The 27,865-nt window shown below is 44.3% G+C and overlaps 2 protein-coding genes across 2 annotated transcripts in view; one reads left to right on the top strand and one right to left on the bottom strand.

Annotated features, from left to right (window-relative positions):
* Positions 1-27,865, bottom strand: part of LOC135226400 (von Willebrand factor A domain-containing protein 5A-like) — a 442,225-nt gene that overhangs the window by 265,928 nt on the left and 148,432 nt on the right. The window lies entirely within an intron of this gene.
* Positions 1-27,865, top strand: part of LOC135226404 (von Willebrand factor A domain-containing protein 5A-like) — a 192,592-nt gene that overhangs the window by 69,554 nt on the left and 95,173 nt on the right. The window lies entirely within an intron of this gene.

Raw genomic sequence — 27,865 nt, forward strand, 5'->3', positions numbered from 1 at the left:
ACCTCAGAATTATCTTTTGCACATCTCTTAAAATTTTAGTGAGTTTTGTTTCAGTTTAATATATTGCTTTCCTATGTACAAAGATAACAAAAAAAGAGGATGCTCATATAAATTGAACAATTGTGTCAATTTAGATTTTTTTTCAACAATTTTCAGTTTTGATTAGTATTGGAAATTGGAAACAAGGATATGCAAAACCAGAGTTGGGTGGCTGGGGCAGTGACTCTTTTCAGCCGCTGTAGAGAGCAGTTATGTTACCCTTCTCTCTCCCTGTGTCTTGTCATGCAAAAAGAAGGCAAATTTCAGGAAGTGGTTGGTATCTAGTGTAGGGCCCTTACCTTCTAGCATATCAGTGTATCAGCCTGTGAGCCAACGTTTTGTTTTGAAGGAGAGATAAGGTTCCTGTCCCTTTTCAAGGTAAGTTTCTCTTGAGAGTAGCCCCTTGTTTAGTAGCAATTCAGTGTTGTGTTCATCACTACTGTTTACTAAGAACAGTGTTGACATAGTGATCGAGCTTACAAGGAGGGACTCTCGAGACTCTACCATAACTACTCAGTAGCCTTGAAATCAGCTGTAGAGTGTGTGTAGAATAAAGCCTTTCTTGTTTGGGTTTGTGAAAAAACCGGCTTGTCAAGAAACCCAAACTATTCAAAACATACTCAACCTCCTCCTGTTAAAGAAGGCTGGAAGTCATCCCAAACCCTTCACCAAACCTCTCAGCCCCAACTAGAATGGGAGGCAAGGGAAAGAAGAAAGGAGAGGCTGCTGAAGTTGGCTGTTCTCTTTCTCCACTGACATGAGTTGGAGGTTGCCATTCTTTCCACTGGGCCAAGTTGTAGGAACTGGGTTGGTACCAGATTCCATTCAATGACTCTAATCCTCCCCTCTTGAACACTGATACTAGAAGTTTTAGTTTTTTCTCCAAATTTGCAGAAACTTGGGCCTTGTTTGCAGAGGTGGAAGTTATGAAGGTGAAAGGCATCATAGAAGCTGTGGATCACCACTCTCTGGATTTTTGTAGTCGACTCTTCCTTGTGGAGAAGGCATCTGGGTGAGCTGCAGACCAGTAATTGAACTCGCTTACTTGCACAAATATGTATTCATTCAGCGTTAGATTCTGTCAGAGTGGGCAATTTCAGGCTTTTGATAGATTTTCAAGTACCAATTCATCAAGGCATTGTGCTTTGGACTGGCCTCAGCTCCTCACATATTCACCTGGGTATTTGCTTTGGTCTTAGCGTGGGCTCGATCATTGGGTATTTGTTTGCACAATACTTGGATGACCAGTTATTCCTAGCATCCTCCAAGTCAAATTAGCTAGCAGTATCAGCTAGAATAAGTATGATCTCATCCCCAAGCAGCAGAGTTTGGAAGTGTGAATGTTGAGTGATCGGTCTCCCCTTCTTCCCTTTTCCTTTTCCCAAGCAGCATTAAGGCCAAAGTACAAACTGGAATAAAATGAGATACGTACTGCTAAGTGCGCAATAAGCACCTGCTGTAAGTAGTTTAGAATGCACTGCCCTTTGTCCTTCCTCTTTTGACAAGGGGGAAAGAGGACATGGTAGAACTTTTTCTGAAAAGCCCCAAAGGAGATTGTCATGTTTTTCTGGAAAACTACTATTCCTTACTCAATTTTCCTCTCTTTTTGGGGTTCTCACCTACTGCTCTGGTCACCCTATTCATGAGACCAGTAGGGGGGTTGCAGGTGTCTTTGTATCACTTGCTTATAGGTGCAACTGGGAGCATTACATTCATGAATGAATCAAACATCAGACTTTGACAGAGACTAAACCCTCCTGAGAGGTAATTTTTTAATGTAAAAGGTAATTGTTTAATCTTCTTAGGAACAAATAATAAATTTTTTCAAGCAATTTTACATAGGTTGTACCCATCATCTGCCCTGCTCTCTACCTGGGAACAAAGATAAAAGTGAAGTGGCGAGAGGGAGGTGAGTGAGGGCTTACCACACTCACCTGCCTCTTCGTCAGTTAAATACCTTGTAACCAAGGTTCAGAGGCTGTCCCAGCTTGCGCTGAAGTATATTCCTAATATGAAAGGCTCTGGTTTGGATACCTAGCAAAAAAAGGGATTTTGACGAAGGAAAAATCTATTTCTTGGGGAAGACCTGTGTTGCCCAATGAAAAATCCCTGTAGCTCATTTTTCAAATATAAATATATCCTAAATATACCAGAGAAAAAACTAGCATGGTATGCTGAAGTTACTACCCTCAGTGCGAGCACCCAAAGGGCGTCGGTATAAGTAAAGGGGCGAAGTGGAAGCCACTACTCACAGGCCTTCTGCCAATTAGAGGATTCCTTTCCAAAATCCCTCTCTTAGAGAGAGCCGTTGCAACGGCCACTCCTCCCTCCTCGCTCCCGCTACTACTACTACTACCTGACTCGCGCGTCATCTAGCATTCCTGGACTAGACACTCTAGCTTGGATTGGTTAAGGGTGGGAAATTTAATAAGAAGGGATGGGTTCACCGGGCAACACAGGTCTTCCCCCAGAAATAGATTTTTCCTTCGTCAAATCCCTTTTCTGGGTTCGACCTGTGTTCGCCGGTGAAAAAGTATCAGAGAATTCCCATCCAAGCTTACCAGATACCAAACCAGAGTATAAAGAAGGAGTTAATGAAACCTAAGGTTCATTTGAAAATTAAATTTACTTATTGGCTAATTCCACTTGGACTTAAACTATGACTTAGAACTAGTAACAATATGACATTATAATAGACTCAAGAATGGTATCCAGAGCAAAAACTAGGGCATTTACAGATAGGTCCATAAAACAATTATGGCCTCAAAATTATGTATACATGATCCAGTGGCCAGGTGACGACTAAACCCTCTCGACCCGGAGGAGAGGGGTTCAGTGGGGAATATGAGCGAGGCAGGCAGGAAGGAGAGAGTATTTAAGGAAAAAGGAGACAGTCTAAGGAAAGGATTTGACGAGGTTCATCAATCAGGGAGACTATGCTCCCTGCAGCAACTGCTGGGAATTTAAGGGCCTCTAGATTCTTGAGATAGTGGCACTTAAAGCTGCTGAAGGTTTCCAACCCGTATATTTCTTCAGGTCTTCTAAATTCATATTGTGAAAGAAATTAATAGAGTTAGCCACTGCTTGGATGTCATGGACGTGTGGAACTGAATCCGGGTTGGCCTGTTCAGTAAAGTAGAGTATTTGTTGTCTAATACCTCTAAGAGAAATCGTACCGCCTTTCTCTTTAATGCAAAGGGGGCCCTGAAGATTTTCCGGAAGTTCTGGCTAAGAAGGATTTAAGGGTAGCAACAGGGCACAATGATGTGTCCTGTGCTAAGGGTATGATTTTCCATGGAGTCCACCTGTTTTGTGGGTCCTCATTCTTAGCTAGGAACCTCCGGTCTGGGGATAGTAATACTACCCCCGACGGGAGGATTTCTATATGGTCTGGATTCCTAGAGAGAGCTAAAAGCTCAGATATTCTGGCACCTGAGGCCATGGCCATCAGGAATAAAGTTTTCCTAAACAGGGTGATACAAGAGCATGACTAAATTATTAGTGTCTGAGGCTAACTTAAGTACATCATTCAAAAAACCAAGAGACTGTATGAGGGCGGTCTATTGGTGTCAGGCGGGCACATGCTCATGGAATTGAGGTGAAGTATGAATCTGACAAGTTCATATTAAAGCCAATCTGGAAAATCTTCCTTAAGGCTGACTTGATTGTTGTAATGGTATTAGCAGCCAGGCCTTTCTCAAATAGAGTTTTAAAGAATGAGATTGCCAGATTCGTAGTCATTTCATGAGCAGCTGAGTCTTTTAGAAATTTGGCCAATTTCTTTCTTGCTGAATCATATTGGAGCGTTGCCTCTCTTTTATCTGATTCTATGAATAAGATATTTAGTGGATTAATACTAGCGTCCTTTTGAGTTGAAAACTTCATAAAGTTCATAAAGTTAAAGCATTCATAATTCTCAAGGAAGCTAACACAGCCTGAGTTTGTACTGTCTGTGTCAGCTCTGGACGAGGGATCCGTCTGGGTCAGAGCTTCAATTCTAGAAGAAGCGGAAACCAGTTGCTCTTTGGCCAGTTGGGTGCCACTGGTGCTACTTGTCCTGTGAAAGATCTTAGCTTGTGCAGGACCTTCATCAGAAGATTCACCGGTGGAAATAGGTAAATCTTCTGCCAATTGTTCCAATTTATGGGCATTGCATCTGTGGCATAAGTTAGAGGGTCCAGGTTGGTTGCCACTTAACATGGTAGTTTGTGGGCGGATTCTATGGTGAATAGGTCTACTTGAAGGTCCGGGCTTTGATTGCAAATGCACCGGAATGACTTCTTGTCCAGGGGCCACTCCGATCCCAACAGAGTTGTCCTGGAAAGTGTGTCTGCGATAACATTCTTTACTCCTGCCAGGTGAGTTGCTGACAGGTGCCGATGATTTTTCGTCGCCAATGAGAATATCGCAATTAATACGTAATTTAGTTTGCTTGACCTGGAGCCTCCTCTGTTTATGCAGTGTACCACCATTAGGCTGGCCGAGGCTACTCTCACCTGATTGTTCCTGGCCGGAGCCAGTCGTTTTCCAGGTTCTGACATTTCGTCCATGGACGAAGCCGCTGCCTGAGATTGATATTGGCTCTCTCTCTCCAGACTCGATTGATGTCCTTTAAACTGGCTTTTAATAGGACGTCTGTTACTGACACGAACTGCAGCGAACCTAGGATTCTCTCTTGGGTACGCCGAGACGCCTTTTTGTTCTTGAGGAACTGTTTGGTAGCCGCTGCTATCTCCTTGGCCTTCTTGGGTGGAAGAGATAGCTTGTGTTTCATTAGGTCCCATTGGATCCCCAGCCTTTGGAAGCGAGAAGCCGGAACAAGCCGAGATTTTTCCCTGTTTATCTGGAAGCCCAGAAATTTCAAGAATTTTATCACTCTGGCTGATGATTTGCGGCACTCTTCGACGCTGGCTGCCAAAATGAGCCAGTCATCTAGGTAGGCTACTAACATAACCTCTTGAGTTCTTAGTTCTTGAACTATCGTCTCTCCTAGTTTTGTGAATATCCTGGGCGCAATGTTGTTGTATTCATAAAATTATAAATGTGTATAAATAATATAATATACAATAAACAATATAATATGCAATACCATAATGACATATCATGGAAGAGTTGCAAGAGGAACATAAGGTGTAGGAAAAAATACCCAGCATAGGTCTAGCCTAACTCTCCGAGATCACTATGGATCCGGTCAGGTAGGCCAGATAAACCTCCAAGGACATCCTGGCGTGGACGGTGGGCACTCAACCAAACCTTCCATACTCAAAATTTTTTCCGATCTGGTTAGGTAGGGAGGATAGGTCCAACGATATTACAATAGAGATACTCTCTATCCTTGATATTCTCCCCATTAGCCCGTAGCGCGGACGGGGGGAGAGGTAAGGGTATAGGGGTAGGGGCACCTTGCCTACCTTCCAAGCCTAATCTAGGCCTGGTTGGTTAAGCTAGGGAAGGAAGCAACTCCTCCAACCTCATGTGATATGAAAATCATAAATGTGCATAAACAATATAATATACAATAAACAATATAATATACAATACAATAATAATCTAATAATGAGGTATCAAGGAAGAGTTGTAACTAAGGTTAAGGAGACTACCCAGTATGGATCTAGCCTAACCCTCCGAGATCACTACGGAACCGGACAGTTAGGCCAAATCTCCCCTAAGACATCATGATGTGAACATTAGCCCTCATCCAAACCTACTAAATCTAATATTTCGATCTAGACCAGCAGGGCGGGTAATCCTCAACCAAACCTACTAAAGGCGCCGTAATCCCACAACGGCACAATAAGTAAAATTATATTTATGCAGTATAGTACTATAGAATTTACTGTACAGTACATGTGGGTGTCTAAAGTATGTAAAGATATAATAAAGTTTATACAGTGTACAGGTAGCTGTAGTCTTCAGGTTACGATCATTAGTCTTACGATAGTCCGATTTTATGAGAGATCAAATTACAATGGCCTAACTTTATCTATTTTCTAGTTACATAAGTTCAATAACAGCAAAAGAGAATTATGAAAGTATGGTTTTAACGTTATACTCGTTGCGTGAACGTGTACAGCCATGAACAACCGAACGAGAAACAATTTTTTTTTTTTTTTCTAAGCACAACCGAACTGGATAACATCTGTTTGGCTTGTATTTCGATCATCGTACTACAGTGCAACATTACCGTATTTGTTATAAATGGAGTTATGTATAGAATAGAACTGAGATATCTTAAAGTAATAACTTTATTCGCTATAGATCAGAGATCAATATAGATTAAAGATCAATCGGGAAATATACCGTTAAATTTAAACCTAGTTATAACTGAAGCTGAGAAAACTGTTCAAGCTGCTAATGACTATTATCGTACATCGGCAACAAGGATAAAACTGCAGTAAACGTCTGCCATCACACACAACTGTAGATAAAATTGGGATAAAATCATTTTAATCAAAACTACTGTGCTTGAAAGAATGATATTGTTAAGATACAATAAAGTTTTGTACATACTTACCTGGCAGATATATAATTAGCTATAGACTCCGTCGTCCCCGACAGAAATTCGAATTTCGCGGCACACGCTGCAGGTAGGTCAGGTGATCTACCGCCCCTGCCGCTGGGTGGCAGGAATAGGGACGATTACCGTTCTAGAACCAGATTTTCTCTTCCACCTGTCTCCTGAGGGGAGGCTGGGTGGGCCATCAATCGTATATATCTGCCAGGTAAGTATGTACAAAACTTTATTGTATCTTAACAATATCATTTTTGTACATGGAACTTACCCAGCAGATATATACTTAGCTGATTGACACCCTTGGTGGTGGGAAAGAGACAACTATTTACTGAATAGACAGGTAAACAACATACGTTGTAGGTAATAAATAAAAAAAACCTTGGTTCCTACTTGATCAGGCGGAAGACTCCATAGCTAATGCCTAGGAATCTGCTTCGCCTCAAGAGCCTCAGCGAGGATGTGACCTATGGCTAAGAGTTCTTGTGGGTCTGTCGATGGGGTCTTATCCATTTACTCGACAGAGCCTCTTACATGACAATATGCCTATGCCTAGTGGCATAATTAAGGAGCACAACACCGATCCCGATCACCTGATCCTAACACGAGGGTTAGTGCTTAAGTTGAAAAGAGTTATCTACAAACTCCTTTCAAACAACCCAAAGAAAAAACACGACGTTAAATAAAATTTAACTCACTAGTTAAGGATCAGTATCTGCTCCCTATCCCAGCAATGTATCCGCAGACATGTATCAACCAAGAGAGAAGAATCCCTCGAAGGTTATCTTGACATCCTTCGGATAATGGGAAGTCAACACAGAGTTGCATCTCCCGTATGTGACAGCTAATATGTCCTTATGACATATTGTTAGGGAAAGAACAAGAATTCGGAAAAGCTCGCACTTCATGCACTTTTAATTCTCAGCTGTTTGAAGGAATCATCAATGCACTTATCAAGTGCTTAGGAGATCACAATGTCTCAAAGAAGGCCAGGGCGTTCTTTGATATAGATCTCTTCTGGGTGAAGCCTGGAGCTTGGCTAGTGCTTCGTGCCTGGCAGGCGCCTAGCGCCTCGCGCCTGGCTGGAGCCTTGCGCCTGAATGGCGCCTAGAGCCTGGCTGGAGCCTCGCGCCTGGATGGCGCCTTGCGCCTGGCTGGCGCCTCGCGCCTGGCTGGCGCGAGCCTGGCTGGCGCCTCGCGCTGGCTGGCGCCTCGCGCCTGGCTGGTGCTGATTGGCTCCTCCTTCCTGGCTAGCGCCTCGCGCCTGGCTGGCGCCTTGCGCCTGGAAGGCACCTGGAGCCTGGCAGAAGACTTCATAATTACAGTCTATGAGTCTGCATGCCTCAAGAGTTTCAGCGAGGTAGGGACCTATGACTGACAAACCCTTCTGGATCATGTCAAAGGGGGCTAGCCCGCTTACACGACAGAGCCTTCTCGGATCGTGCCAATGGGGGCTGACCCACTTACATGGCAGAGCCTTACCTGTATCATATCAATGGGGACTAGCCCTCTTACATGACAGAGCTTTAGGTTTCTCTTTACTGGAAGGAGCCTTGCGCCTGGATGGATCCTCAATCTTGACTGGAGCCTAGCCTTGAAGGAGCCTGGCACCTGGATGGCGCCTGGCTGGCTTCTAGAGCCTGGCTGGCTCCTAGAGCCTGGCTTGGCTCCTCCACACTTGCTGGAGCTTCGAGCTTGGAAGAGTCTCTAGGCTGTCTGGCGATGTCCACATCGGACACTCTTATATCTGTCCGATTTGTTCGCCTCTGGCGCATTTGCGCCAGGTTGGAGGCCCACTCCTTCTCAGTATCCAACCAGTAGACAGAGTTTCCTTGGAACTGTCCGCCTCTGGCGTTTTTCGCCTGTATTGGCATTTGGCGCCTGGCTGGCGCTACATTGTCCGAGAGTCCTGAACAACCACATAGTTTATCAGGAGACTGGAGAAGGTGGAAGAAATTCTTCCCCTTTGAGCTTTTGGCCCCTGGCAAGGGGAGGTGATTTATTTTTAGTTCAGATACAAACCCACTAGACGACAGGATATCTAACAATACGAGAGAGAAGAGTCTTCCTCCGAGGAGGATCCTTCGTGAACACTTCTTTTGCTAACAAGATCTCTTCTTACATGTTGATGAGGTTCCTCGTTGCAGAATCTTCCTATCCTTGCCCGAGGAAGGGAAGGAGTCTGGAAGTCGAAGGAGACTCTGAGCTGAAATTGGGCGGAACCCTGATTTCTAGCTCTTATTGTATCCTTCTGAATACCTTCTGGGAAGCATTTTGAGCCCTCATCGCACCCCGAAGACTCTGTAGGCAAACGTTTAAACCATCTCTTCTTCTGTAGATGAAAATGTAAGTACCCTGCCTGGGCAACGAAACTTCTATCTGAAAGCGTTGCGTCAGGAATAGAGGGATTTAGTTCTTTTGCCAGACATACTATGCTGGCAAGAACCCATTGCCGAGTGTCCATTGAATCTGATGCGAGATTCCAATGCACAAAAAATTCACTTGTCTTCTTGGTCGTTTAGGGCTAAGAGAAACAAAGAATTCCTTCATAAACTTCCTCAAAGAAGTTTGATGAGGAGCAGTTCCATTTTGTCGGAACACGGAATCTGTGGCCACAAAAAGATCCCATTCGAAGTACATGATATCCTACTCTTGTCGTATTGCGGTATCGTATAAGATCCCGAAGATCTTAATCCTCTGTTATCTCTAATTCCCCTTGTAGAGACAGAGTATAGCGTTTTACTGCGTTCTTTGATAGCAGATATATACATAGGTGATTCTTCCCTCTGAAAGTGAAGAAAAAACCTCGCTATGTGGTTCACAGAGGTATCGGAAGAGGACAGTTTCCTCATTCATCTAGCACGATCTGCAGCAATTCTATGTCTTAGCCATGACTATTGTCATTTACCTTGAAAAAACCTCTCATTCATGTCCACTTCTGGTCAGTCTGCACGCGGACAGACTCAGAGTGGAGAGGTTTTTTAGGTCTATTTATAATAGATTCTGATAGAATATCCAGATACTCTTGGAAAAGCCTTACGAAACATGCTGTGAGAAGAACGTGACTTCTGTGAATCCAACCTCTCTAAGGCCAGAATGAGGCATACATCCTCTCTTCCTTTGACGCCCATTTATCTTAATATCTGTTAAGAATTTATAACTAGGGGAAAAAAGACTAAAGTTTATTCCCCTTCTTTAAATTTAAAGATGTCTTATATTGCATACCTCTCTTGGTTCGAGGAAAAGGAAGCAGTCTAAAGGAAGCCTGTTCGTCTTCTACCTTACAAAGAGATCTATGAAGAAGACTTTCCGCAGGTTCTCACAACTCTTTTCAATAAATGTTAGACATACGTTAACAGTTATTATCTTCGATCGAGAAGGTTCTCACGGACATGCAAAATCTTGCATTGAACCTCTAAGGATCGTTACGTTCCGTTTCTGTTCCCAAATAGGTTCTCTTTTGTTAACGCGAACAGGGGCGAAAAAAAGAGATTCTCGATGCTCTTTGCGATATGAGAGAGTCGTGGAATTGGCCTAAGTGATTAAAATAAATCATTTCATCATTCCTTGTAAGCGACCCCTTTTCGATTAAATGGGGTAACGAAATCAGGAACGAGTCTTGCCGTTACCGAGCCTGCTGTCCGAGAGGCTAACTGGACTCTTAGGTTAATAACTCGCTAAAACGAGGAAAATATCTTGGATGGTGCTTCTGGCACAATTTGCGCCAGGCTGGCGCTTCCTTCTAGTTCTTATTTTTAGGTTATGTGCCATAACATCTATGCCTTTATGGTACCTACATCCTTCACATGTTAATTCCGTTCTTAGTGGGAAAAAACTTTTCTATACGTAGTATAGTCCATTCAGGGAAACAACTTCTGCCACTAAGAGAATGTTTCCCATCCGACTCACCCAACTTCTCTTGAGCAATATCCGATTCTAAAAGGGTTGTGTGCGTTTCTCGAAAGGACGAGAGAATTATATATATCGCGCTCTGCCGTATTAGAATCCTTTATAATACTGTCACATTGTGGTAAACAGCATTAATCTAGGAAACCTTTGTAAGGATACTAGGAATTCTGTAGTTAACCTCGGTATGTGCATAAGACTTGACCATACCGTAGTCTTAAAGTGAATTCTCTACTACATTCATCTTCTTACTAAGCATGTACTCTAATAAGCCATGCTTTCGTAAGCATGAGAGCATTATACAATATAGAGTTCCGCTGCATTAGAATCCTTTAAAAATGTTACCTACGGTAAACAGCATTGAAATGTTGTAATATCTTTCTTATTGAAAGCTTCTTAGCAAAAGGCAGACAATATTTTATTTATGTTTGCTTAACTATCCCCTCAATCCGAGGCTAAAACCACTATTGTAGGGGAGAGACACGGTTGGTCATTCCATCCCGCAGGAGAGACACATGTAACTGACCACTCATGACCGACACCTACATGATACTGCGTTGGTGTCAAAGCGATAGCAGTCTCTTAACTCGTTAGCCGACTGGCCTTACTCTTCCAGAGTTGCCAGCTACTCCATTTAATAAAGGAATCTTATAAAATTATTATCGAACTTCAGGAAGTTCTTAAAATGCATATTTAAGCAAAACAAGACTTCGATAAATCTAGAAGCTAAGTAGGTGTTGTCTTAACAATCCTTTTAGCGTAGTCCTTCCTAGGAAATTCCTGGAAGGATACTGGTAATTGAGTTGCTCAGCAAAGAAGTAACTACGGTATGTGCTTATGATTTGCCGTATCGTATTCTCATACAGCAGATACTCTACTACCTTCTTTCCCTGCCGAGGCAGATAGAGAAAGGAAAAATTTTTACTATCTTCGTTCTTTTCGTTAATAGAACGATAGAAAGAGTATATATATATCTCCTTAAGGAAGGAAGTTAATCCAGGAACTCTTTAAATCTTCGTGATTTCCTCATAAATCGTGGAAGAGACAGAATTCCTGTTCATCTGTAGGGTTTACGGAAGGAAGTAGATATTTCCTATCCGCCATCATACCCAAACGTCGATGAGATTCTTATAAGAAAACTCCCAAAGCTCTAGCCTCTTCATAACGAGGGAAGAGCATGAATGAAGGAGAGAGTCCTCTGAATAATGAAAAAATGGCTTCTCTTAGTATCAGAATCCTTCTGGCAAAAGCAACGGCCGCCTGTGCGACATCTTGCACCTTTGCCAGGGGAAAGTTGCTCAAGTTAAAAACTCAAAGAGGAGCCTCGCGACTGACCTCTCTCTCATAAGAAGATTAGGAATATTCTGGCGCCTGGCTCCTTGCGCCTAGCGCCTGGAATGTTCCGCGCGCCTGGAATTCTGCACGCTAGAAAGGAGACTCGCTCCTGGAACGTTCCGCTTGCGTGGAAGGTCCCATGCGCCCTGATAGTTCCGAGCGCCTACTAGACCCCTTTTAGAAAGAGCCTCTTGCCCGGAAACGTTCAATGGAAGGATCGTTCTGATTGCCACTCTACTATAAGGCTCCTTGCTCTAGCCGTCTGTTTTTCTGGCGCAATTTGCGCCAGGCTGGCGCTTCGTCTCTTTGAAGGCGCCTTGCGCCAAGAAAAATTTTCTAGAATGCGGCTCGCGTTTGGTTGTAGGAACGCGGCTCGCGCTAGTCTGTTAGCTGGAACGCCCCTCGCTGTTGGCTATTGGAACGTAGCTCACGCTAGCTTGCTGGAACGCTGCTTCCTGGCAGCGGCTGGCTCTTGCTCAGTGTTCTCTTAGTTTTCAGAGAACTCGCTAGATCATCGAAACTCCAAACATACATTCTTCGTCTTTTCGGATGTAAGATGAAGAGACGCACTTTTTTAACCCTTAAACGCCGGAGCGGTAAATAAAAAAATGACTCCCGTATGCCGGAGGGGTTTGAGAGTGAGCGCGTAAGCGGAAAAAATATTTTTTTCAAAAAATCACAGCGCGCTTAGTTTTCAAGATTAAGAGTTCATTTTTGGCTCCTTTTTTTCTCATTGCTTGAAGTTTAGTATGCAACCATCAGAAATGAAAAAAATTATCATTATCATATATAAATAATGCGATATATGATAGCTCAAAAAAAACGAAATTTTCATATATAATTGTATTCAAAATCGCGCTGTGCGCCAACGGTTAGAGGTAACAAGTTACTTTTTTTTTTTGTAATGTGCACTAAATTGCGATCATTTTGATATATAACACATTGTAAAACGATAAAAGCAACACAGAGAAAATATTATCATAAAATGATGCATGAATTCGTAGCACGCGGATGTAAAAAAATAATTTTTTAAAAAATTCACCATAAATCGAAATATTGTTATAGAGACTTGCAATTTGTTTCAAAATGAAGGAAAATGATTGAATATTACGATACTGTAAGAGTTTTAGCTTACAAATGCAGTTTTTTACCATTTCGAACGAGTTAAAGTGACCGAATGTCGAATTTTGTTAAAAGTTTTTTTTTATATGGCAAATATAAAAAACATGAGAAATGCTACAACCTTCCAATAATTTTTGTTATATTGTGCATGTGTTTGCGCACATTTTCATATATAAAACTTTAAAAAAAGCGTAATATGAAAAGGCTCAAATATTAGGAGAATGTGACCTACGCGTTTCCGAGATTTTCGGCCGAGAATCGGCGCGCAGGACTGGGAATAAAAATATTTTTTTCAAATATTCACCATAAATCGAGATATTGTTCTAGAGACTTGCAATATGTTTTTTAAAATGAAGATAAATGATTGAATATTACTAGACTGTAAGATTTTTATGTTATAAATGCGTTTTTTGACCTTTTCGGCTGAGTCAAAGTTGACCGATCGTAGTTTTTTTCGTACTTATCGTACTTTATATGCAAATATTTCAAAAATGATGAATGCTACAACCTTCCAATATTTTTTGTTATATTGTGCATGTTTTTGCGCACATTTCCATATATAAAACTATAAACTAAGCGTAATATGAAAAGGCACAAATATTAGGAGAATGTGACCTACGCGTTTCCGAGATTTTCGGCCGAGAATCGGCGCGCGGACGGAATAAAAATATTTTTCTGGGCTCAGTTTGTGTCGCTGCGCGAAATATCCTTTAATCCATTATTTCTAAGGTAAATGTACTAACACATACCAGAGAATAAATAAAATAAAGAAAAGGTCAGTACAACTGACTCGCTCACCTCCAAGAGGGTGTCGGTATGAACACTATGGCGATGAGACCACTACCACGAACCGCTTGCCAATAGAAATCTCCTACTACAAAACCCCCACTAGAAAGGGAGCCGACCCGACCAGTGGGGCAGCAACTACTACTACTCCATCCCATGCTGCCGACTGCTGCGCCTCTGGTGGACATCCTTTTCAGTTAGCGCACAGCGTATACACGTGCCCTTTTTTGCTCTGTGTTTTTGTGCCCTTTTTTCTGGATTTATTCATCATGGAGCGTGCAGCCATCGCAGCAGCTAAGTTAAGTAATCAGTGATTATTGCTATTTGGTTTTTTCCGGCCCTGAGTCAGTATTTGCCGTTTTTTAGGTATAAATACGAGCTCTAGGTCGGAAGCATGGCAGCATGGTTCTGCCTCGTGGCGGGTTCGTTCTTGGTCTTCCATACCCAGAACCTTCCCTTATTTTATTACGCTCTGTTATTAGTTACCTATTTTATATTAAGGGTGCAGCCTACGGGGTTTATGTCATGCATGCATGTCTTTTCACCTTGCGTAGGCATCTTCCATCCAGACCTTAGCCACAGCTCTTAGTATCGGCCCAGGCTAGCTTTGAGTGGTAGACTTTCTTTCGAGTTAGTCGTACACTCCTGGATTTTTTCTCCTACTGTTTTATTTTCTTTCTTTACGTTTAGTGAATTTGTTTTATTATGTTTTATGTTAGTGTACGGCGTCTGGCTTCACCCAGCCTAGGTTATGTACTATGGGTCTCCACCCTATACTTCCGCTCTTCAGTTCGGTTGCTTCTCTATAGCATCTCTCTGATCAGTCGGTTGTTTATCCTAGGCTGTATTGTTTCAATTGTATTTTGTTGTTTACCGCTCCGTAGGTCACACTACACGATCACGGAGCCAGGCCAAGACGCCTGTCCAGTCGCGTTTCCCTCCTCCCCCCGCTCTTCCATAGGGCCGGGGGGAGGGTTGGTCTGCCCACGCTCGCTCGCTCCACATACCCGGGCCCTGGGCCTGCCCCCTCTCTCCTAGGCGGAGGGAGTAGGGGGGCGGGACAGACCCAGACTGGACTCGACCTCTCCAGCTTCTCGGCACGCTCGGATGACTAAGGAGGGGGGGACTGGCCTTTCCCCCCCTCCGTCGTTACTCCGTCGCTCCGTTGCTAGCGCGAGTCTGTTTGCCCTCTCGCCCTTTCCCACCTTACTGGTGCTCTTTATCTACCGGAGCTCCGGCATCCACGTGGAAAGGTGCTAGTTCACCCGGATGGGCGGACTGCGGCATACAGTTGGTCGTTACTAACCACTCCGTCGCGCTGATATCGCGACACGACTCCGCCACGCACCGGACTTAGTCCGGTACGTTCGATATCTATAGGTTTAAGAATTGGTATTTAATTTAAACTATATTAAGTTTATCTTAAGCTACCTTAAACCTTCCCTCCATTGCATGCTCACACCGGATCTCTCCGGGGTTATAGCCTATTCAGGCAATAAGGGAGGGGTTATGCCCGAAATTTTTTCGCGCTCCGGCATGCAACGGAGTTCTTTTAACCTTTAGCCTGTAAGTGATATCTTTTAGGATGCTCATGTATCTTTTCACTTACAGACCACCAACTGTGAGCATCCGGGATGCAACGCCATGCTCCAGGACCCCTGTGGGCATGAAGTCTGCCGGTCCCATGCTCCATGCGCGACTCCGCACAGGAACCTTCAAGTCTGGTTTCACGAGACCTGTACGATTTGCTATGATCTGGTGAGCCAGCTCTTAGACGGGGTAAGTATTTCCAACTCCGTTAGCCAATCCCTACAAGGTTATAGTTCTTAAGTTTAATTCTAACCTCTTATCTTAAACTTAAGCTTGTTTTATATAGGATCTCGCATCCTCTATAATTTTAAGTTAACCTTATACTTAAGTTTTAATTTTAAGTTTAAACTTAAAACTAACAAATACCCTCTCTTCCAGGCCCCCGCTGTTAGAGACACCGCTCTGGCAACCCTGCGGGCTTGGGTCGGCGGTTTTGGGAAGAACGCCGCCAAGGGACAGCCCTACATCCTCGAGAAGAGATTGGCGGTCCTCATCTTCCCCGGCGGCAAGTCAACGGGCTACGTCGACCCCAGCACAGGCAGGCGGCCCCCCGACTATGGCCGGCAAATTCAGCAGCAGCTCGCCGCTTCGTTGACTGAACCAGGCCAGGACATCTCGTCGGAAGTCGCGACACTGGACTTGAATATTGAACCGATGGTAGGTGTTGACGACCTGTTGGTCGAGGTGGTAGTTGGACGCCCAAGGTCCCTTGGGCGCCACCGGATCTTCTACCTCTGCAACAACTCTCCAGCTTCCTTCCAAGGCTTTACAGGAGCTGAGCTCCTTTATGCTTCTCCTGATGCATCTGTTAGACCTAAGGTCAAAGGACAAACGGTAGTTAAATCCTTGAGTAAGACGTCGTCGTCGTCTAAAAAGACTTCGTCGGCGTCTACATCTCGCAAGTCTCCGGCTCCAAACCCCGGAGCAGAGAGGTCTAGAGCTTCTGGGTCCGGCTCCAAATCCTCAAGGAGTAGATCCTCCAAGGAGAGATCACACACTCCAGCGGAGTCAACCGTTTCTCCCCTTCCTTTGGTTCCTGTTCAGAGCTACCCGTCCACCTCCGCAGCAGCTCCGGCTTTGGATCCCAATGCTGGCCTGTTGCAACACATGGGGGATCTGGTTGGGTCTCTCAAGAACAGTATGGAACAGATGTTCTCCCGGTTGTCTGATAGGATCAGCTCCCAGGACAACATTATAGCCGGACTAAGCCAAGCTCCGCTAGCTACTCCCCCACCTTTCGGCTCGGGTGTAGCTCAGCTGCCACCACATGACTCTCTGCCTCCGTTCACTATGAACAATCCCTGGAGGGTGGCTTCATACGCCCCCTTCCAAGACGGGCTTATTTCTATCCCCAGACTTTGGAACTCGAAGGATTGAGGACTTAGAGTTCTACCCGGAGGATCTCCAACCAGCCGTTCATCGGCTACGCCAGGCTCACCGCCGCTGCCATGACGCGGGATGACAAGGTCCCTAAAGAAACAGTCCTCTATTCACGTGACCAGGCTCAAAGAGAATGGCTCAGGTGCTTAGAGGACATGGATTGTTCCAATACGAAAATACAGCCTTTCAAGAGTCCATTCACGATCTTCACAATGGAAGAGGGAACTCCGCTTCCTTTCCTTACAAAGATTGCTACGGTCACTATCCCAGCGGCCCAAAAAGGGGAGTCGTTACCGCAGCTTAAGGAAGCGGACCCTACATCTCCTTTACTTCCCTCATCCGGAGATTTGTGGGAAGACCTGCCCAACACTTTTTCTGCGGGCAAACTCAAACCGGACTGTGCTATGGAGCAGTTTGGTGAGAAGCTGCCTAGACTTCCAGACAGCCTCATTCAAGCAGAGTTTGAGGCCAAGTCTAGGCTGGCCAGGTCCCTCAACACCATGGCCATGACAGAGGTGGCTACCATTTCTTATGGTTCAGAGCCACTGTTCAAGCTGATCACCAAGTCACTGACTCAAACGGTGCAGTCTGATATGTTCGAGTTCGCCACGGCCAGAACAAATTGTCGGAAGCATGTCCTCCAGGAAGCAACTATTCGGCATGAACCGAATAAGTTGCTTTCATCAAACATCTGGGGAGCAGACCTCTTCCCAGATGCAATGGTAAAGGAGGTCCAGGCAGAAGCTACAAGGCTTAACCAAAGCCTTAAGGATCGGTGGGGTCTCACCGCAAAGAGACGCCAAGATCAGGCAGTGAGAGGTAAGGCTCAGAAGAAACCCAGACGTTTCCAGCCTTACCAAAAGAAACAGCAACAGTTTGCCCAGCCTGTTTCAGCTGTTCCGTTGGTGCAGGCAGCCCAACCCTCTACCTCCAAGGCCCAATCACAGCCTATTTATGTGATTTCCCCCCAGCCTCAACCTTCCACCTCTTACGCTGTCTCCCCAGCCTTCAACCAAGTGTTCGAAGGCCAGGCCTTTCAACAATATGACCGCTCAGGTAAGGGAGGCAGAGGTAAGCGATCCTTTCGTCAGAGAGGATCGGGAAGGTCCCTTAATAGAGGAAAACACTTCAGGGGAGGCCGCGGAGGCTACCAACATCAATGAGAGCTTTCAGGTAGGAGGGAGGCTGTTTCTCTTCCGTCACCGGTGGGGATTCAGCAAATGGGCACAAAGCATTGTGTCAAAAGGCCTGGGTTGGAGTTGGGTGGCGAATCCGCCCCCACCCAGACCTTTCCTTCAACTTCCATCCAAAGAATTGACGGAGTATGCGGAGGACCTCCTTCAGAAAGGAGCAATAGCGAGAGTCAACAGATTAAAATTTCAAGGGCGCTTATTCAGCGTTCCAAAGAAAGGCTCACAAAAAAGAAGGGTAATCTTAGACTTGTCCCGCTTAAACTTGGCCATTCGCTGCGACAAGTTCAAGATGCTCACCATCTCGCAGGTGCGGACCTTACTTCCCCGTGGGGCCGTCACCACCTCTATCGATCTTACAGACGCATACTATCATATCCCTATTGCAAGACACTTTCGCCCGTATCTGGGCTTCAAGATAGGAGATCAGGCATTCTCCTTCAAGGTAGTTCCCTTCGGTCTCAACGTAGCACCCAGGGTGTTCACGAAGTTGGCGGAAGTAGTCGTCCAACAACTAAGATCGCAAGGGATTATGGTAGTAGCGTATCTCGACGATTGGCTAATTTGGGCTCCAACAGTCGAGGAATGTCACAAAGCAACACTGAAAGTAATCCGGTTCCTGGAATATCTAGGGTTCAAGATAAACAGGACCAAATCAAGACTCACTCCGGAGTCAAACTTTCAGTGGCTGGGCATTCAATGGAATCTATCCTCCCATACTCTGTCGATTCCATCAGCCAAGAGGAAAGAAATAGCGAAGTCAGTAAAGCAATTTATAGGACACAAACTTGCTTCGAGGAGAACCCAGGAAAGGATCCTGGGTTCACTCCAATTTGCATCAGTGACAAACATCTTGATGAAAGCCAAACTGAAAGACCTAACCAGAATCTGGCGCTCACGAGCAAATGTCAGGTCCAGGGACAAATTATCCTCAGTCCCTCAGATTCTACGGAATCGTCTACGCCCTTGGGCAAAAGTCAAGAACTTGTCAATATCAGTACCCCTTCAGTTTCCTCCTCCGGGGATCACCATCCACACAGACGTTTCATTAAGCGGTTGGGGAGGATATTCTCAGTTCAAGAAGGTTCAAGGAACTTGGTCACCCCAGTTCCGCCAGCTTCACATAAACGTACTGGAAGCAATGGCGGTGTTCTTGACTCTAAAAAGGTTACGTCCGCCAAAGAACTCCCACATAAAGCTAGTCTTAGACAGCGCAGTGGTAGTCCATTGTGTAAACAGGGGAGGCTCCAAATCACGCCATCTGAATCATGTCATGGTAGCCATCTTCTCCCTGGCGGACAAGTTCAGTTGGCACCTCTCCTCCACCCACATAGCTGGAGTGAGAAACGTCATAGCAGATGCTCTATCCCGATCAGTTCCTCTGGAATCGGAATGGTCACTGGACAGCAGTTCGTTCCAGTGGATTCTTCAGAGAGTTCCAGGTCTGCAAGTGGATCTATTCGCATCCCAAGCGAACCACAAACTCCCATGTTATGTGGCCCCCAACCTGGACCCTCTGGCCTATGCCACGGACGCCCTGGCCCTGGACTGGAACAACTGGGAGAAGATTTATGTCTTCCCTCCAGTGAATCTTCTCCTGAAGGTGCTGAACAAACTCAGGACGTTCAAGGGTCAAGTGGCTCTAGTAGCCCCAGACTGGCCGAAGAGCAATTGGTACCCTCTCATTCTGGAACTGGGTCTTCGTCCTCTACGAATTCCCAATCCCAGGCTCTCCCAGTCAGTACAAACGAAGACTGTGTTCGCTTCCTCAGGAATTCTCAAAACCCTAACTTTATGGATTTCATGAAGTTTGCAGCCTAAAAGAGATGCGAATATTGATCCTCAAAATATTCTTCTTGGAATCTGATAAAAGAGATTCAACTTTGAGACAGTATGATGCTGCAGTCAAAAAGTTAGCAACCTTCCTGAGAGAATCAGATATTAGAATCATGACAATCAATTCAGCTATATCCTTTTTCAGATCTTTATTTGAAAAAGGCTTAGCAGCTAGCACTATTACGACAAACAAGTCAGCCTTGAAAAAGATTTTTCAATTTGGTTTCAACATAGACTTGACAGACTCTTACTTCTCGTCTATTCCCAAGGCTTGTGCTAGACTTAGACCTTCGGTAAGGCCTACGTCAGTATCATGGTTCTTAAATGATGTTCTAAAAACTGGCTTCAGAAACAGATAATAACACAGCTCATTTATAATGCTCTTAAGAAAAAACTCTATTTTTATTAAGCTTGGCTTCAGGAGCTAGAATTTCAGAACTATCTGCATTATCCAGGGATCCAAATCATGTTGAATTTCTTCCCACAGGGGAAGTTAACTACTTTCCCGGAACGTAGTTTTATAGCAAAGAATGAGGATCCTTTGATGAGGTGGGAACCATGGAAGGTGGTACCCCTCCACAAGATATTTCTCTTTGCCCACAGTATCGGATCCTTACGAGCCTTTCTGTCCAGCCTGGACCTCTTTCATGCCCTCCATGGGTTCCTCTCTTTGAAGAGGAAGAAAAAGGTGGTACTTTATCCTATTAAAGGCATCCAGGCAAACAGATCCTGTACTTTATTAAGCAAGCCAATCCTGACTCCTTCCCCTAAAGCACACGATGTCAGGGCAGTAGCCCACCTCAATTAACTATTTCCAACATATGAATTTCGATGATTTGAAAAAATATACTGGATGGAAATCGCCGACAGTATTTAAGCGTCATTACTTAAAGTCCTTGGAAGCTCTGAAATTTTCAGCAGTTGCGGCGGGTAACATAGTTTCCCCCGACTGCTTAATCTTTAGTAGAAGATCCAGTCCTCCTTTCTACCTATCTCACCCAACAGTTTGTTTATACCTGCCATGTTCATCTACGTTTACCTTGAGTCTTAGCTGCTCTTATGATGGTATAGTGGGTGCCCCTTATTTTTTTGCTAGGGTCACTCACAATTGATTGTATATAATGATATCTTTGATGTGATCCCCTTATTTTTTTGCTAGGTGACACATCGTGTTTACAATGGTTACGGGTTTTGTATACTAAGTCATATAACATTCCCTTTTATATTATTATGTTTAAGTTTGTTCTATTCAGTATTGTTATAATTGCTTTGATTGCTTTGTACATAATAACTATACACAGATACTGATTTCAACATATATTCCATGTAAGCCCTGTATATATGTTACATTTAAGTTAAATTTAAGAAATATTATTAGCATTAAGTTAATTTTAAGTAATATTTCTATTTTGTATCATTGTGTATATGTATATCTTTTAGCAATTATATTTCTTTATTTTATTTTATCTTTTATTGAGACCCTTTTTTGTCTATTTTATTTTATTCTTTACAATCTTGTGCTGTTTCTCTGGTACGATTTCGCGCAGCGACACGAACTGAGCCCAGAAAAGGGATTTTGACGTAAGGAAAAATCTATTTCTGGGCGATTGGTTCGTGTCGCCAGCGAAATCCCGCCCTGCCCATCCCATCGCTCAAGATTGTCTGCTAACTTCAGGATGGCCACCAGAGGCGCAGCAGTTGGCAGCATGGGATGGAGTAGTAGTAGTTGCTGCCCACTCTGTGGGTCGGCTCCCCTCTAGTGGGGGTTTTGTAGTAGGAGATTTCTATTGGCAAGCGGTTCGTGGTAGTGGTCTCACTCGCCATAGTGTTCATACCGACACCCTCTTGGAGGGTGAGCGAGTCAGTTGTACTGACCTTTTCTTTATTTTATTTATTCTCTGGTATGTGTTAGTACATTTACCTTAGAAATAATGGATTAAAGGATATTTCGCTGGCGACACGAACCAATCGCCCAGAAATAGATTTTTCCTTACGTCAAAATCCCTTTTTTCAAATATTCACCATAAATCGAGATATTGTTCTAGAGACTTGCAATATGTTTTAAAATGAAGATAAATGATTGAATATTACTAGACTGAAGTAATTTGCTTACCCCCAAATACTTATATATATATATATATATATATATAGATAATATATATATATATATATATATAAAGGTTTTTTTGCCACGAAGGAAAAAAAATGAAAAAACGAGTTGGCCGAGTACTTTCGGTCCTATTCGGACCCTTTACTGCAGGCATACTGGTTTTACAAAGAACACCATAGTCAAAAGAAGGCTTAATATACAAACTGACACTACCAAATTAGCCATAAGGGCGATTTTCACTCTACAGAGAGGAGGAGGAGTCATAGGCTAGCCACACCTTGAAGGATACCCGCGGTAAACAAGTGATTCTTCCAGAAAAACAGTACATTTTGAAAACAACACGGGAGCATATACAATTTCTACAATATCAATGAATTTTACACAAACTTTCCCAACAAAAAATTATTATTAATGAAAAGACGAAAGAAAATATAAATATATATATATATCGAGCAAGAGAAAGAGGGAGAGAAAATATCGAACCAGAGAGAGAGAGAGAGAGAGAGAGAGAGAGAGAAAGACAGAGAGAGAGAGAGAGAGAGAGAGAGAGAGAGAGAGAGAGAGAGAGAGAGAGAGAGAGAGAGAGAGAGAGAGAAGAATTAATACTATACATGTGGGACTAATTTATTAGTTGTTCATTTATTTTGAGGTCCTTCGTGGCAAAAAAAAAAAACCTTTATTTATACATAGCATCACGTTTTATATACTTCGTGATCAAGTTATTCATATATATATATATATATAATATATATATAGTATATTATATATATATATATATATTATTTAAATATATATATATATATATATATATATATATATATATATATATATATATATATATATATATATATATATATATATAATTTTTTTATACGTAAAATATATATATTACATTCTTCGATTCTGGTACCAATACATAAATAAAAGGAATGCAGGTGACACTTCTCTTTCGCATACAATGAAATGTCTTATTATTATTTTATCATGCACATATTCAGATATATAAAAAATTGTAATAAATATAAAACTAAATATAAAATAAATGCAGAATACTCACTCGTAATCCTGACTCTTCGTTCTATTCTTGTTTTCCCCTCCTCCATTGAAGAGTCTTGCATTTTTTTTTCCACTCGACATGACGAGGTACAGGTGGAGGAGGGAGACGCGCGCCCTTACGCTGATGGACCCGGCGGCCCCGTGCGCCCTCCGCTGTCGGTTTAGGGTGCGCGCTCCAATACATGACCTTAGTGTGATACTTTCGGTCACACTCCCCTATCCTGCAAAGAGCAACTTTGCAGAGACGACAGAAGAACCGGGTGTCTCTCCTTCTGCCATTCATATGGCACACCGGCACCGTTTCTGCCTTCGCCCTTCTAAGGCCTCCAGTATGTGTTCTCCTGGCTGCAGCCTACAGGCAGGGTCCACTACCCGACGAGAAGCGGTGATGGCGGGGCCGGCAGCAAGAGGGGCGTCGTCAGCAGGGGGGGCGGGGCAGCAGGGGCGTCGTCAGCAGGGGCGGCGGCAGCAGGGGGGGGCGGGGCAGCAGGGGCGTCGTCAGCAGGGGCGGCGGCAGCAGGGGCGACGTCAGCAGGGGCGTCGTCAGCAGGGGCGGCGTCAGCAGGGGCGGCGTCAGCAGGGACGGCGGCAGCAGGGGCGGCGGCAGGTCGAGCGAAGTTGGCCCTCCTATCTGCCCTTTCCTCTAGGGGCAGATCTGCAGCTCGGGGCAGGGGGTCAGTTATGGAAGGCCACTCATCGGGGATCGAAGTTGATGAGGGCATTCCCGGCTACCTCTAGGAACTGTACGTGGGTCAACCTCGGAAGATTGTCACCGCGGTACCCACAGTACAGTATGTAGGCATTTTGGAGGGCCAACTGAAGGATGTATTTGAGGAGCTTCTGTCCACCTTCTGGTTTCTCTCCTGGCGAAGGGATATGTACTGGATGAGCTGATCAAAGAGATCAACTCCTCCCATGTGCCTGTTGTAGTGCCCAATGACAGTAGGCCGCTCGGTACGAAACTCCTCAAACACAACTCGGCCCTGTCGACGTGTCTTCTTCCGCTGTACGATCTCTTCTTGGATGGGTTCATGACTCGTCGTAATCATGGGGACGAGTCGGACACCCTTCCAACAGATGACGAAGACAGCGCCCTTCCGCCGCCACTCTGTCTCTCCTCTTGCCAGGTGTTGGGGATGACTAGCGAACCTCTTGAGGACATTCGGCGCCCCACGCACCAACCGAAGGGTACCACTGACGTGAACACCTGCTTCATACAGTTCCTGGGCCAGGGATACCGAGTTATAATAATATCCATAAACAGGTGATATCCCTGTTACGGAAACGTCCCACAAGGTTGAATACAGTGTCACGCAGCGTGGAGAATACCCCGGTATACACTGAAAAGTCCACAACGTATCCAGTGTTGGCCTCGGTAATGAGAAAGAATTTCACACCATATTTCTTTGGCTTCTTGGGGTTATACACTTTTATACTAAGACGTCCTTTGTAAGGCATCATCCCCTCATCCAAAGACAGGTTCTTTCCAGGAATCACGAGATTACTACACCGCTCACGGATATAATCCAAACACTGTACGCACTAAAATGAGGCGATCACTGTTATTCCGGGTATGGCCCTTCGGTGAAGGCGTTGAAGTACCTGTCCATCGCCAGGAAATTATCACGGGACATAACGCCAGGCACATTCGGACCACACATAACTTCTCTTCCAATATTGCCTGACGTCGATAGCAGGTGTCAAACCAAAATAAATGTGGAGCCCCAAAAAATGTGCCATGTCAATGAGGTTGCAACCCCGCCAGTAATACGACAAGGTCGTCTTCAGCTCATACCGGCAGTACCGAGCGTAGTCCACCGTCTCGTGTACCAGGTATTCCAGCAACTTCCCGCGTCAGGAAAAGCGGATGAATCCCAAAAACAGTCAGGGGTCTGGTACGGTCATCCCAGGGGTTGCCGTGAAGGGGTGCATGTTAGGAGGGGTGGGGTCCTCCGTCCACCCCTCGTCACTCTCCGACGACCGACCTTCACCTTGGCTGGCGCGACGAGCCGACCTTCTACGTGCCCGTGCGCACGCACGCGCACTGGTGCGGGCACGCAGCACTACCCCCCCGTTGGCCCATCACCCTCGTAGGCCCTCACTTTCTGTATCGTCCTCTGCGATAAAACTTGAGCCCGTATCCCCACCCTCCCCCTCCCCCTCCCCCTCAGATTCCCCCTCGTATGCACTGAATTCGAGCTCACTTTCGGGATGTGAGCCTCGAAAACGGACATTGGGGGCAAATATTCATCCTCACTTTCATTGGGACTGATGTCCTCATCACTCGATGACCATCCGCCATCAAATGAGGACTTGCGACATGTTCCCGATCAAGCTCCGAAAGATGTTCGTCTATGTCCCTTGGTTGGAGGCCTCCCAAATGCCTACGAATGCCCCTAAGGACGCCCACATGCTTCCTAAGGGTAACCAAAGGCAAACGATGTGTTCCCGAAACACTTTCAGCCACACGTGGCCGCACAGAACGGCCTTGAGGCGCGGGGTCATGCTGGGGTGCTTGGCCCCTCGCCAGCATCCATGTCCAAAACTCGCCTTACACGATCCCTTCCGACGGGTAAAAACGCGACCTTTCCACGGTTCACACGTCGTTGAGACATATCTAGGAATGTCTTGTAGCAATACAAATGCTCAAAGTCTCGCACAAGTCCAGAAAAAACACCGCTTTTCACGAAAGATCGCTCTCGGGGATGGTGCGCTACTGATGCTGGCTGGAGCGAGAAGAAGGGATATCGCGCATGCGCACCTGGGTCACGCTTCAAAACAAAACAAGGCCTTGATCCGTGGACTCCCAGCATTCCCCAAGGCGCGTGATTCAAAAGTTTTAGGCTGGTAGGCCTATAAGTATTTTTCCGCGAATTTTAAAAAAAACTTTTGTATGTCGACGTAAAATACGTCCAGTCGGCACCCGACAGACAATTTATCTCGACGTAAAATACGTCCAGTCGGCGTTTAAGGGTTAAGGATGCCTTATCAATGGCTATCCTTGGCAGTCTGGGACGTTCTACAGAACCTGCCGAGGGGACGCCTGACCGGTGGGGGTTCTCCCTAACCTTCCTGCGGCTGTCGACTTTCCTCCTCCACTGGGTCTGGGAGTTTGGAAGAGGTATGGCCTGGAAGCGCTACGGAGCCGATCAGACTGGGAACACTATATTCACTTCTTACCTTTTAAGAGCTCGCCTTTTGAGCTCCATCCATTTATCTTCAAATTTGCACATATGAATTTGTAGATTCTGTGGAGTAAGAAGGTGATGAGGATGCAACAACTACTAGTATTGTCAATACTCTAACTGCTCGTTAGTACAAGAGCTCTTAAGCTTTCTGACTTCCTAAAGTAGGAAGTTAGATCTTATATTTCCTTCATCAAGTTCTAACACTTATACACGTATTAGTGAAAAAAAAAAAAATCAATATTTCCCTTATTGCAAAAAATATGAGTGTCTACCGAAAAATTCGGTAGTTTCACATAATATATTCTTCGATTGATTGATTGATTGATTGTGAGTTATCTGGCGTGACAACTACCAGGGTCACCGACGCCGAATACTAAATGTGATCTTTTAACTTTTATAATATATTATACAACATTCAAAATAACTTTATCTTTATGAGAGATATATAAATTTTATTTAAAAAAATAAATTAAATTTCTGATAAAAATATAAATAATATTCCGATAAAAAGAATTGTGATTGATCACATAACAGTAAAACTATTAAGAAAAAAAAATGTATATACTAAGACAGCACAGCTGTCAGATATATTTGAGAAGACCAGCTTCTTTGATAAAAGAGAACGTTATTAACACACATGCTTTCTCCCAACAGTTTTGGCATGCTATAGTTACCACCTGCTTCACTACTATAAGCTAAAAAATTATTCCTAAGTTCCACTAGACTGGGACACTCAACCAGCAAATGCCTAACAGTCAGTGGAACTAAGCAATCATCACAGAATGGCTCATTCTCCCCATCCATCAGATAGCCGTGAGTTAAACGCGTATGGCCAATACGCAATCTACACAATACAACCTCCCACTTCCTTGGTATTAGGTCATATTTCCAAGGGTGTGTCTGTCTAGTAATTTCTTTCATTTTGTTGGGGCCTACTCTGTCCCACTGAAGTGCCCATAAATACTGGACAGATTTCCATATATCAAAAAATGTATCACGATATGGAACAGGGCATTTTCTCGGTACTAAAGAAAGTTTGCGCTGCTGATTTGGCTAGCTTGTCTGCCTCTTCGTTTCCCGATACGTTCACATGGGCAGGAAACCCAACAAAATGAAACAATGCTGCCTCTATTTTGGTGCAAGAAGATCCACTGCAAGATCTTCAACACCAAGGGATGATCAGTATTAAAGACTTCCAGGGACTGTAAGGCACTTTTGGAGTCACAAAATATTGTGTAGCTACACACTGGGAGTGTTACAATATGTTCCAATGCTACTAGGATGCCATACAATTCAGCTGTAAAGTTTGAGGCAATAGAAGGAAGTGCACCTCTTCGGTTAAAAGATTGGCTATAAACTCCATATCCAACGCCGGCATTGGACTTGGAGCCATCAGTAAATATAAAACATGTATCAATATGCTCTGATACATGATCTAAAATATTGCCCTTATTTCCTCATCAGATTTATTCCTCTTTGCTCCATTGAAGTACCTGCAGAATTTCACATCCGGTAACCTCCAGACAGGAGTACTGGGATACACAAAGGGAATAATGGGATATTTGTTAATATTTGTATCCTCTAAAATTTGTTTTATTCTCATAGCTAAAACGAATGGGATACCTTGGATGACTTTCATAAAAACCATTAAAAATATTTCTACTTGCCACAGCAAATGCCAGAGATTTGGGGAGTCTTTGCGCTCTAAACCAGTACCGAAGTAATGATGACTGGCGATAGAGTTCAAGAGGCATCTCTCCTGCATCAACTAGCAAACTAGATATTGGGACGAACGGAAGCTCCTGTGGCTATACGA

The sequence above is a fragment of the Macrobrachium nipponense genome, chromosome 14, assembly GCF_015104395.2.
Source record: "Macrobrachium nipponense isolate FS-2020 chromosome 14, ASM1510439v2, whole genome shotgun sequence".
Classification (NCBI taxonomy): Eukaryota; Metazoa; Arthropoda; class Malacostraca; order Decapoda; family Palaemonidae; genus Macrobrachium; species Macrobrachium nipponense.